This window comes from Euphorbia lathyris, chromosome 6, assembly GCF_963576675.1.
Source record: "Euphorbia lathyris chromosome 6, ddEupLath1.1, whole genome shotgun sequence".
Classification (NCBI taxonomy): domain Eukaryota; kingdom Viridiplantae; phylum Streptophyta; class Magnoliopsida; order Malpighiales; family Euphorbiaceae; genus Euphorbia; species Euphorbia lathyris.
The window spans coordinates 42779665-42791817 of NC_088915.1; the positions used below are offsets into that span (position 1 = coordinate 42779665).

The 12153-nt window shown below is 37.4% G+C and overlaps 1 long non-coding RNA gene across 5 annotated transcripts; it reads right to left on the reverse strand.

The window, feature by feature from the left end:
- Positions 1–111: 111 nt before the first annotated feature.
- Positions 112–10088, reverse strand: LOC136234135 (uncharacterized). 5 transcript variants are annotated; one of them, XR_010691075.1, is made up of 13 exons: positions 9685–10088; positions 9400–9576; positions 8856–9017; positions 8582–8676; positions 7598–7684; positions 7344–7503; positions 6962–7052; positions 6701–6876; positions 6181–6616; positions 5847–5909; positions 5422–5515; positions 5245–5313; positions 112–3431 (listed from the first exon to the last, which is right to left on the reverse strand). It is a non-coding gene; the product is annotated as an uncharacterized lncRNA (long non-coding RNA). The 5 variants fall into 5 exon arrangements; XR_010691073.1 differs by having other exon boundaries at positions 6181–6876; positions 8582–8666; XR_010691074.1 differs by having other exon boundaries at positions 6181–6876; positions 7393–7503.
- Positions 10089–12153: the final 2065 nt, after the last annotated feature.

The window sequence follows — 12153 nt, forward strand, 5'->3', positions numbered from 1 at the left end:
ATAAGCAAGAATAAGTAGTATTGGTCAACATGAAACAGATTTAATATAAATTGATTTAGGAATGTAAAGGAAATGGAACCAATATGTATAAACCAATATCAAAAAATAATGGACTAAAATGATTTGAAATTCTTATTGATCAACATATATGTACAAATTTACCAAAACATAAAAAAAAACAAAGTAAAACTTACTAAATACAAAACATACACATAATTACAAATTGGAAAACAAACAAATTGAGACTACTCTAAATACTCATCCCTATCAATCGGGATTTCTCTAGCTCTATAGCGATCAATTTTCAATTGCACGAAAGCTTGACGTTCTGGTGCAGAAAGAAAATGCGGGCCTGCTCAAAAAACACGTTTCACTAGACCTTCATATTCTAAAAACTCATAGTCTAGTGTCGGAAAAGATTCAGCATCACTCCAAGGAGCAGCAATAGTACCCTTGGTACCGAGAATTATTCCGCAAATTATATTCCCGAATCCAATCTTTTTATCCTTGGATCAAGAAGCGGCAACAAGACCCTCCATCAGAATCTTTGAAGAATCAACTGTATTCCCTTGGAATATATCTCCAAGGATATATAAGTCGGTGTCTCGGACCACACTGCTAAATGTGCGACCGAACAAACTGTGACACAGAAATTTATGTAGATACAACATTGAATTGGAGTGAAAGGATTGATTGTAGGCGAGTCGAGGATTGAAATGCCAAAATCCAGTGAGCATTCTCCATATATCAGTGGATGTCATATCTTTGCCAGGATGACATTTGATTGTATCCCTCGGGGGAAAACCAAACCAGGCATGCAACTCGGGATATCCGAAAGTAAAGATTTCGCCATCTCGATGAAAACTGAGACGCACCATCCGTTTGTTAACAAAACGAACGTTATAGAAAAACTCGAGAATCCAGTCGCCAATTATAGGAAACCGCATGTTGGCGAATTTTGTCCATCCCAATCTTTCCAAATAGCGACTCATGTCATCGCTTATGCCGAGTTGTTTATTTAAAAACTCATCCATATATAGCATTCCAACGAAGAATTTGTAACGAAGCCTATAGTAGCGCCTGCCTTCATCATGATTAAAGATAGGAAATGGCGCACCATATCGTTTGGATAAGTCGGGACGCTTATTGCTCGAAGCAACAATTTTCTTAGGGGATTTGTGTTTGGTAGTCATGGTTTTGTGAAGAAGAAGAATGGTTCTGCAACTTTTCTAGTAATGGAGTGTTTGAGAAAAATCAGAATTTTGTTCTGACAAAAATGAAAAGAAAATACTGTAACAGAACTCTGACCCTCTAAGATTTATTTATAGGATTTTAGGACGAAAAGATGTGTTGTTTTGATACGAAAAGGCATAAAATCATACCTCAAAATGTTGAAGAAATTCAATTTTTCGAGTTTGAAAGGCTATGTCTGCAGGATGAAGAAGAAACATGTCTGATGGTGCAGAAAACACCCGTGTCGCGACCGAGAATCCCAATTCTCGGTCGCGACACCTTGATTTCCTTGCAGAAATCAGACGTCGAAACCCTATATTTCTGATTCTCGGCCGAGAATATAAATTCTCGGTAAGTTCAGAAATTTCTTACCTGTTTGGACAATTCTGAAAATGTGAATTCTCAGCTGAGAATTCCAAATTCTCGGCAGAGAATCACCAAATTCCTTCTAATTCGAACTAATGACCTAAAATTAAAATAAAAGCACGACTTAAACATATTTTTATGCATCTAAATCTTAATATAAAGTCTATTAATAATTAAAAATAATAAAATTGGCATGTGTAAAAATTTTTAAAAAAAAAATCATTAAACTAAATTAAAACTAACAAAACAAAACAAAATAAAATAAAAATAAAGTACATTAAATTTAAATGAATTAATCTTTAGAAAAATGCGTTACGAACGCAATTTCTTTGTTTGAAACATTTTCGTAATAGATTTTGCATCTATTACCGTTAACTTTGAAACGAACTTCGTCAGGTCCTTCAAGTTCTAAAGAGCCATAGTCAAATACTTTAATGACTAGATATGGTCCTGTCCATCTGGACTTAAGTTTACCTGGAAATAAACAGAGTCGTGAATTACATAACAGCACATTGTCCCCAATGTTAAAGCTTTTGACTTTAATCTTGGCGTCGTGCCATTTCTTCACTTTTTCTTTATATATTTTCGCATTTTCGTAAGATAGATGACGTAACTCATCTAACTCATTTAAGTTGAGCAAACGTTTCTTACCTGCTTGTTGCAAATTAAAGTTAAGTTCCCTAATAGCCCAATAGGCTTTATGCTCTAATTCGACTGGCAAATGACATGCTTTCCTATACACTAATCGGTATGGCGTCATTCCTATTGGTGTTTTAAATGCAGTACGATATGCCCATAACGCATTGTTGAGTTTACAAGACCAATCTTTTCTTGAAGACGAAACTGTTTTCTCTAGAATCCATTTGAGTTCTCTATTTGATATCTCTGCCTGACCATTCGATTGAGGATGGTATGGCATTGACACGCGGTGGCGTACTCCATATTTTTTCATAAGTATATCAAAAGTTGGGTTTATGAAATGGGTACCGCCATCACTTACAATGACTCTAGGACAACCAAACCTACAAAATATATCTTCAAGAAAACCAACAACTTTAGAATCGTTCATCGAGGTTGCAATTGCTTCAACCCACTTCGAAACATAATCTATGGCGACTAATATGTAAGTTTTACCATTAGAAGGGGGAAAAGTGTTGAAACACATTTCCACATGATTTTGATTTCACAAAATTATTTAAGTAAATGATAAAAAATATTCTAATACATTTAAATGCTTTGATTTATTCACACTAATGTGTTTGTTCAATGTTGAGTTTATTGATTTATAAGACATTAAGATAAAAAGCCTAAAGGCCCATAAGTGTAAGTCAAGCCCAAGTCAACAGATCAAGACCTCACGGCCCAAGAAGATAAAACGCAGTCGTATCAAGTGAAACGACGACTCAGCATGAAGAAGGATCAAGAAGCCTTCTAACAAAAACTTCAAGAGGAAGCTGCTGAGTTAAGCGACAATGCAGTCAGGTCAGCGGCAGAACAGAACCAACTTATAGACAAAGTATTTATACTTTGGGTAAAGTTCAGAAGGCGCAGGAAGCTGTCTGGAAGACTTTGCCATAAATGTCGAAACATTCTGTTTTTTTGATGAAAAGCTGCTGAGCACTGCCGTAGACAGAAGATGCAAGAATCTCATTGGCCAACGACACTGAGCACGTCTTGAGTGACAACGACAGGAAGCTGTTAGCCTCCAACGGTTATTTCGAAATTCGAAATTACCGGTGCTTGAAGTGTCACTATATAAAGGCCTCTCAATTGCTTCATTCGATGCAGATCTTCAATTAGTCGGAACGCTGACCAAATTCATACTTGAAGTTCTGTGAGAAAAGCAAAGCAAAATCTTACACCAATTTCCAATCATTGTGTAAAAGTCTAGAGTGATTTCATTCATCTAAAGTGTCTTAGCAATTGTTGTTTAGGACAAACACTTTATCATTTCTAAAAGAATAGAAAGGAGAAGCTGAGTACTTGGTTATAGTACTCAGCGGTAGTTATAGGAGTGAGTAGAGGTATAGAGGAAGGTACTCTTGTATACTCAGCTTCTATTGTAAAAGGTTTCGTGCTCTACCTTTAAAGAGCTCAGTAGAGAATTCAAAAAGCTCGGAACGCGTTCCGGGGATTGGACGTAGGCGGAGAGGTCGAACCAGGATATGTCTGCTGAGTAACATATTTCTAACCCTTAAACTCCTTTATATATTGCTTGCTATAAAACTGACTAAGTAACGAACTCACGCTGAGTTGAGTGCACTAAGAAGCTGAGCTCAGGAATAGACTCAAAGTGCTATCTCCTGACTCAAAGAAAGAAACAGTCTTAGTCACCAGTTGACTAAGCTTGTGTCTTAAAACTACTTAGCGCCGCTGTGTAAATCTTTTCTTAAGAAAAGAAGTCAGCCTTAACGGACAAAATTTTAAATTAGTTCCTATCCCCCCCCTTGGAACTAACCTTGTCACGTTATACGGGACCAACAAGTGGTATCAGAGCTTAAAAGCTCACTGAGCAAGATATAACTATCTTGAGCTGAACCCCTCAATGGCTGAGAACAGCACTCGTTTCCTTCCAGGAAATCAGACAACTCAAATTTTACCTGAGGGACTGTCCATTACTCGGCCTCCTCTGTTCTTCGGGTTTAACTATACCTTTTGGAAGAACATAATGAAAAATTTCATTGAGGCAACAAATATGAGTGCATGGCTTTCTATAGTCCAAGGCCCATCTGTTCCTGTTGAAACTATTGACGGCCAAACGGTTGTTAAAGCTGAGACTAAGTGGACAGAAGATGATCTCAAGAAGCTACAAAATCATGCTTCGGCTATAAACATGCTTCATTGTGCGTTAGATGCTGCAAAGTACAACAAGATTTCAGGTTGTGAGTCAGCGCAGGAGATCTGGAAGAAACTGGAGGTCACCTACGAAGGAACCAACAAAGTTAAGGAGTCCAAGGTGAACCAACACATGAGGTTGTACGAGCTATTTGAAATGAATGATGATGAAGGAATCTCTGACATGAACTCAAGATTCACAAACATAATCAACGAGCTCAAGAGACTTGGCAAGATCTTTACTGAGGAAGAGCAAGTCAAAAAGATACTGAGGAGTCTTCCTAAAAGCTGGCAAGCCAAGAAAACTGCTGTTGAGGAAGCTCAAGACTTAACCACCTACAAGTATGATGAACTCACACTAGTGGAAAAAAGGCCATTTGCATCGGCCGTTTAGGGCCATTTGTATCATTTTTTAGGCGATACAAAAGGTCTCGACGCAAATGAATTTGCATCGGCCGACGGCCGACGCAAATGGTCAAAGCATTTGCATCGGCCGACGGCCGACGCAAATGGTCAAAGCATTTGCATCGGCCCTTTAAAAGTGCCGATGCAAATGAGACCGCATTTGCATCGGTCCTTTCAAAGGGGCGATGCAAATGAGACCCCATTTGCGTCGGCCCTTTAAAAGGGCCGATGCAAATGGGACTTCATTTGCATCGGTCGTTTTAAGGGCCGATGCAAATGCGGTCTCATTTGCATCGGCCCTTTTAAAGGGCCGATGCAAATGATGCTTTTTCATTTAAAAAAAAATTTATTTTGGATTGAATGGAGCTCTAATATTGTCTTATGCTTCCAAAAATCTACAAAAACCTTTTCCGGCATTGGAGCGAGGATCCTCAAAATAGCATAAATATCAGTGTTAGATGGAGTAACATACATCTGCAGCAAACAAAAAGAAAAAAAAAATGATAATGAAAATATAGATGAAATATAATGCAAATATAAGCAACAAAATTCTAACAAAACTAAAAGCATAGCTCTACCGACCTCCCTAAAATCATAAACATCATCATCCGGGTCAGGCAGCTTCCTTGTGAAGAAATCACAATCCATCAAGCTAAAATTTCCCAGCAATAAGCACCTGGATCATAATTAATATGAACATCACAACAAATTTGCAAGAATACTAGGTACCAATAAAAAAAACAAAATCATTAACCATCTTTCATAACAAAATTTGTCAAGAGATAAAACAATCGATTAACTCACTTCACCAGCACTCTCCAACTCTGCTTCTGAGCAACAAGCCCAAAGCTGATGAGCCTTAAAACTAACAATTTAGATCTAAACTAAAACAAAGATAAGACATATAAATGTATTCTTGATTAATCTTTTATCTAAACTAAAACTAACAATTTAGATCTAATTTTGTTTTACATCATAAATCCTCCATCAAATAGAATGTGGCTCACCTTTGCTACAAAGAGAGACAAATCCTCCATTATTCCAGATTGAGTGGATGATGAATATCCTACCTGTACATCAAATCACCATTAGTACCCCCATTATTCTAATTCAATGTTACAATATTTAGCCACCATAGAAAATAGTTGAAATTTGTTAATAATTGAATGGTAAATGAATCATTTTAATGCAAAATAACCCCAAATTTCATTGCCAAGGCAGACAGGAACTAAACTTCTAATTTTTCATATTGGTATGAAAGGGGCAAGAGATTAGTTGCAAAAATCAAATTATAAATAATCAAAAGTTAACTATGGAAAAAAAATAATCAAAAGCTCATACCGCTTAAATACATACAGAAGATCACAACAATCAAGCTCCGATGTAATTCAACGATGCCTGCACCTAATCTCTGGCGGAGGCGGAATAGCTGCTGTCTGATTGGTTAATCGAGTAAACAATATAACATCTAATGATATTCCGACTGATCCACGTTGTTTTTCCTGATTAAACATTTCAGTCAAGAGAGTCACCGTCGCAGGAGGAGAACACCGTTGACAGGAGGAGACTAAACGCCGGAAGACGAGAAGTAGAAAGAAGAAGAAAATGAAGTAGTGGGAGATATAAAAAAAAGCAGCCGTGTGAAGGAGAACATGGAGATGAGAGGCAGCTGCAATGATAAATTAACACTAAAATCCCAATTTATACTTAACTTTCCATGGTATTTTCCATATCCATTATTCCCAACTCATACAAATGGCAATTCATCATATATAAACTGCATTCATTTAAACATGAATTAGAAAACCATACAAAATTAACAAGTAGTACTATTTAATAAGGTCATATAATATATGCTCACCTGGACCATGGTATCATTGAAAACCACACTTCCTGGAGATGTTTGTGTTACTATCCGTTTCTTAAATGTTTCATCCTTTGTGCACACATATATGTTTCGTCCTTTGTGCACACATATAGCACCAATGGTTTTGGCCTCTTGTTTATTAATTCTATGCTTTCTTCACTCTCATTCATCTGCATTAATTAAACAACATATATGTAAATAATCGATTCAACTGAATCACGGGTTACTGAATAGCGACTTGTGAATCGAACTTACTGTAATAATTGGAAGTAAGGGGCTAAAGATGTCTTCTGTCATAAGTTGAGAATCAAGTGGAGGATTTAACAAGATTGTTGGCTTAATGAACCTGCAACATTATGATTAAGCATCAAATTTGATACTTTCCTGAATTTTGCTGTAAATCTTTTTTATAAAAATGAACAAACATAAGATGTTCTTCATCTAATGAACCTCCATGAACAATGTAAGCTACAACTGAAGGGTCTTTATCAGATTAGCTAACCTATCAAAGTTATTCATGTTCACAATTTTACTAATGCAATTTGATTCTTTCGGATTTTCACTGTAAAATTTTCTGATAATCCTTTTCAATGAATAAATCTGAAACAAAACAACATTATGTTAAGGGATAAGGTACCAAAACAGGTCTATGGTTTTTGGGAAGTATCAATTTAGGCTTCACGTACAAAATAGCACCAATACAGGCTTAACGTTTAAAAAAGTATCACTTTAGGCCTCCATAACGGATTGGACACGTCATTCCTATTACTCCGTTAAGTTCTGATTTCTCCCTCCACCTACAGTTGACAGAACTTAACTGAGTAATGTCAATGAGAAGGAATAAGCCGGGATTTGAGAAGGAATAAGATTATTCAAGTCTGAAATGTCTACCTTCCAGGAATCCAAGGACCCAGCCATGCATCTCTTTTGTCATGCAGCAATCTCAATCATGAGCTTTCCTCACATCTTGAAGCATCTCTTTTCATATGACCATATGCAAAAGAGATGGATAGTGGAAATTAACATTTTTATAACAAATATCAGCAACAAATTGAAATGAAGTGTTCCATTCATACACATGAAATGCAGATTAAGAGATGGATTACATTATAAGAAGTGAAGAGCTAACAGACCTACACCTAATCCCCATCCCCTACAAACCTCTTTAAATGTTAGCACAAGACTTTCTAAGCACTGTTTCCACTATTAGTTCGATGACAGCATAGATTCAATATAAGGAGCATAGCTTAGTCGTTTTTCTTTTCCTGAGTGTGATGAAATATGCTAGAATCTCTCCTGCTAAAAATAATGGTCGGGTATATAATCCTATACAAGCAGTGTAAAGTTCATTTCCATTTCTTGTCTGTGTAAAAGTATCCACATATTCCTCTCTATGCGCTAGTAATAGACCCGACAAATGAAAAGAGAGATGTTTTACCACTCCATAGTAGATGATTGGTGTAAAGAAATAAATATGTACAACTGTTATAAATTAATTAGTCGGGTGAGTATTGTAGAATTTCTCCTATTTGCTGTTTGTTGTGAGTTTGAAACCAAAGATAAGGTACTAGTGATAAAACTAGAATCGAGTAGCACTAGCATCCATCAATCTGCTAACTATCTATCTCCAATTCAACAGGATTCTAGTGAGCCTATTATACGCACCAACAACAAAAGGAGAAACCCCATTCTTGGAACAGAGAAGGGAGAGCATATCAGTATTTCAGTTCATGTTACTCACTCCATCTCATCCCTATAGATAAGCAGACTCAATAGATTTCAGATTTTGTAATTTGTAGAGTAGAACTAAGCATGTAAAACCCAATCAAAGTGAATATTCATACAAACTGAAAGATAAGGATCAATTAGGTGTACCTGTTCATACTCAATCGAGCTCCTAATCATAGAATCCAACAATGCTACCAAATTCTCAACATCTCCGCCATTAGCGTAAAAATAACTGCATAAAACTTCAATCAAGCCCATGATTAATCCAAGCATAAAATAATCACGCATTTGTCTGAAATTTACATAGAATTTAAAACATACAAAACCCATGAAAGAGAGACTTAAAACATTATTTAAACTATACGCCTAGAAAGTTATAACAATCGAAGTGCAATCCACAAGTTACTCATACAAATTTTACCTGATTGACATCCAGCTTTATAACTAATCTCTCAAAAGCAGGTGAACATCTGAGTGCATTTACAATTCCCAAACTATGCTTAAAATAAGGACAATCCAGAGTCAAACATTTGATGCTTAACAATGGATAAGAGAGTTTTCCCGTCTTTAAAACGGATAGAATCTTCAAGAAAAAAAAATCATATTTCAATATTTAGCTGACAAACAAATAGATAAATAAAGGGTTAAGCACAAAACTTACTATTACCATGATTGGGAGTGAACAAAACCGTGCAATGTTAGAACTAACGTTTTCAGATACATAAATTTCAGACTCTATTAATGGCAGATCCGACATTGTTAATTTGGTTCCACTGAAAGACTCCATACACACAACCATCCAATATTAGCACTACCTTTGGTTTCGAGTAGATGCTGGTGGAGCTTAGGAGGTGCAAACAAGGAACCAAATTGACAGGGATTATGTTAGATCAGTCCTTAATGGAATACAAAATACATGACATAAGACTAATTTCTTACTGACTTCTAAAATTTCGAGGAATTACCTCGACAAACAATTCTGAACTTTTAGCTCCTTCACTTGTTGAAGCTCCATAAGAATCTTCCTAGCCAATTTGTAGCTCCTTCACTTGTTGAAGCTAACCATTAACCTTCTCTTCTATTTGTAGTGAAACTTGCCGATTAAACAAAAGCGACACTTCCTGGAGAAAAGAAGCTGAAATCTGAAAAAGAAGAATCAAATTGATTAAAACTAAATAATGAACCTTAGGCATTTGTTCAGAAATCAAAGTGCACTTCCCGTTCAAATCTAGGTCACTACAAGGTTTTACCTATTAACGAAACAGGCGAAGTTAGAGTAGTTATCAAACCAGGAGGAGGATTAAGTTAGCGAGGAAGCGAGCAGAGTCTTGATTAGAAGATGAAAGGACGCCTTGAGACGAGTAGGAGAAGAATCTCTCATAGAATCAACCTAATGCATAGCTTTGGTAGGATGAGAAGAAAAGAGAGAATCAAGTTAGATTAATCCAACTCTGTAATCGACTGTGCAGGAACTCCATTTTTGTTTGTCATTTTTTTGGGGGGGAAATGGAAAAGAACAGAGGAGGAAGAAGAAGAAGAAGAAGAAGAAGAAGAAGAAGAAGGGATGGAACAGAAAACAGCGGAAGCTTGACCGGAGCTCCCAAAGTTCATCATCGATGGTAGGCGGAGGCAGGGATTTGAGAAAGAAAGATGAGAAGGCCGGCTGCAAACGAGAAGAGTAACCCTAGAATACAAATTTGTACTTAACTTTCATAATTCATAAATTGACCCAATAAATTACAAAATACCCCCCTCCTATTTTATTAAATTTCTAAATTTATACTAACACTATTTGCATCGGTCTCTTACAAAGGACCGATGCAAATAGTTTAATGGATATTTGCATCGGCCCGTTAAAAAGGGCCGATGCAAATAATGTAGTTATTTGTGTCGGTTTTGTTAAGGGGCCGATGCAAATGTATTTTTTGCATCGGCCCCAAATAAAGGGCCGATGCAAATGTATCTTTTGCATCGGTCCCAAACAAAGGGCCGATGCAAATGGACCTTTTGCATCGCACTTTATAAGGGCCGATGCAAATGCGTCGATGCAAATGGTCATTTTTCTACTAGTGTCATTGGCTCGCTGCTGACCCATGAGATCTCAATGAAGAACTTTGAGGTGAAGGAGAAGTCTAAAGACAAGAAGCAAAAGTCTCTTGTCATGAAAGCTGACTCCACTGATGGGAGCTCAACAGACGATGAAGAAATGGCAATGTTCACTAGAAAGATGAAAAGGCTATTCAGAAAGAATGATAAATATTCCAAGAAGCCTTACAAGAAGTTTGACAAGTACAAAGCTGAGTCCAGCGACAACAAGTACAAGAAGGACAACTCAAAGCCCATCACATGCTTTGAATGTCATCAAACTGGCCATATCAAATCAAGTTGTCCTACCCTGAGGAAGGAAAAGAAGAACGGCAAGAAGGCAATGGGGGCAACCTGGAGTGATAGTGATGAGTCATCATCATCAGAAGCTAATGCCACTGAGTCAGCAAAGATCTGCTTCATGGCTGATGAGCTTGCTGAGCCGTGTATTTCTGAGCACGCTGACCCCTCCATTGCATCTGACGATGAGGTACATTCAACTGAGGTAATATCACTACCCTTGCTCAGAAACGAAATGATTAATGCCCTGAGTGACCTCTATACACTTGTCAAAAAGTGTAACAATAAGGTTAGAGCACTCAATAGCCGATGTGATGAGAGTGACCTTCGATATCTTCTCCAAGACAACTCAACTTTGCATAGCAACGTAGAAATTATGCACAAGTTTGTCTCTGAGGTCCAATCACATTCTAAGAAACTGAAAAAGGACGTCACATCTATTCAGAACCAACTCAAAGTTCCGAATAAAAGAAATATTCCTCTGAACACTCAGTACCGAAGTACTAGTCAGTAGAGATGGAATCCTCGGCGGAATGTTCAGTGTGACTTCTGTGGGAAGAAAGGACACACCACAAAGGTGTGCTGGCATGCTCAGCACTGGGGTGCTGACCAGTCAGTGAGATATCCTAAACGGAAGGTCAGCTGTGACTTCTGTGGGAAAAATGGACACACTGTCCAAGTGTGTCGTCATAAGATTAAATATGATGCTTTACCTGCTGAGCCTAACAAACAAGGACCCAAAAAGACTTGGGTACCTAAAGATAACTAGCTATATTGCAGGTAAGCCTGAGGTGTGCTGAGAAGTCAAAGATGTGGTACATTGACAGCGCATGCTCGAGGCATATGACTGGTGATGAAACTCAGTTCATCACATTTGTGCGTAAACGAGGTGGAAGCGTAAGTTTCGGAGACAACAAAAAGGGTAAGATAGTAGGGTCAGGAACCGTTGGTGGCAATCCTACTATTGAGTCAGTCTCCCTAGTCAGCGGACTCAAATATAACTTACTCAGCGTAGCTCGGCTATGTGATAATGGGAGAAAAGTTATATTTGATGACACTGGATGTAAAATATTCGAGGGTAAAACAAATGAGTTGATTTTAACTGCCCCTCGTATTGATAATGTCTTTATGCTGAATTTAGAAAAGAAATTTTCAAAAACTGTATGCTTAGTGTCAAAGGAAGAAAATTCCTGGCTATGGCACAGGAGACTTGGTCATGTAAGCATGGACCTCCTGGCCAAATTAGCAAGAAAGCAATTAGTTGAGGGACTGCCAGAACTTAAGTTCGAAAAAGATCAATTATGCAACGCTTGTCAAGCTGGAAAACAAACCAA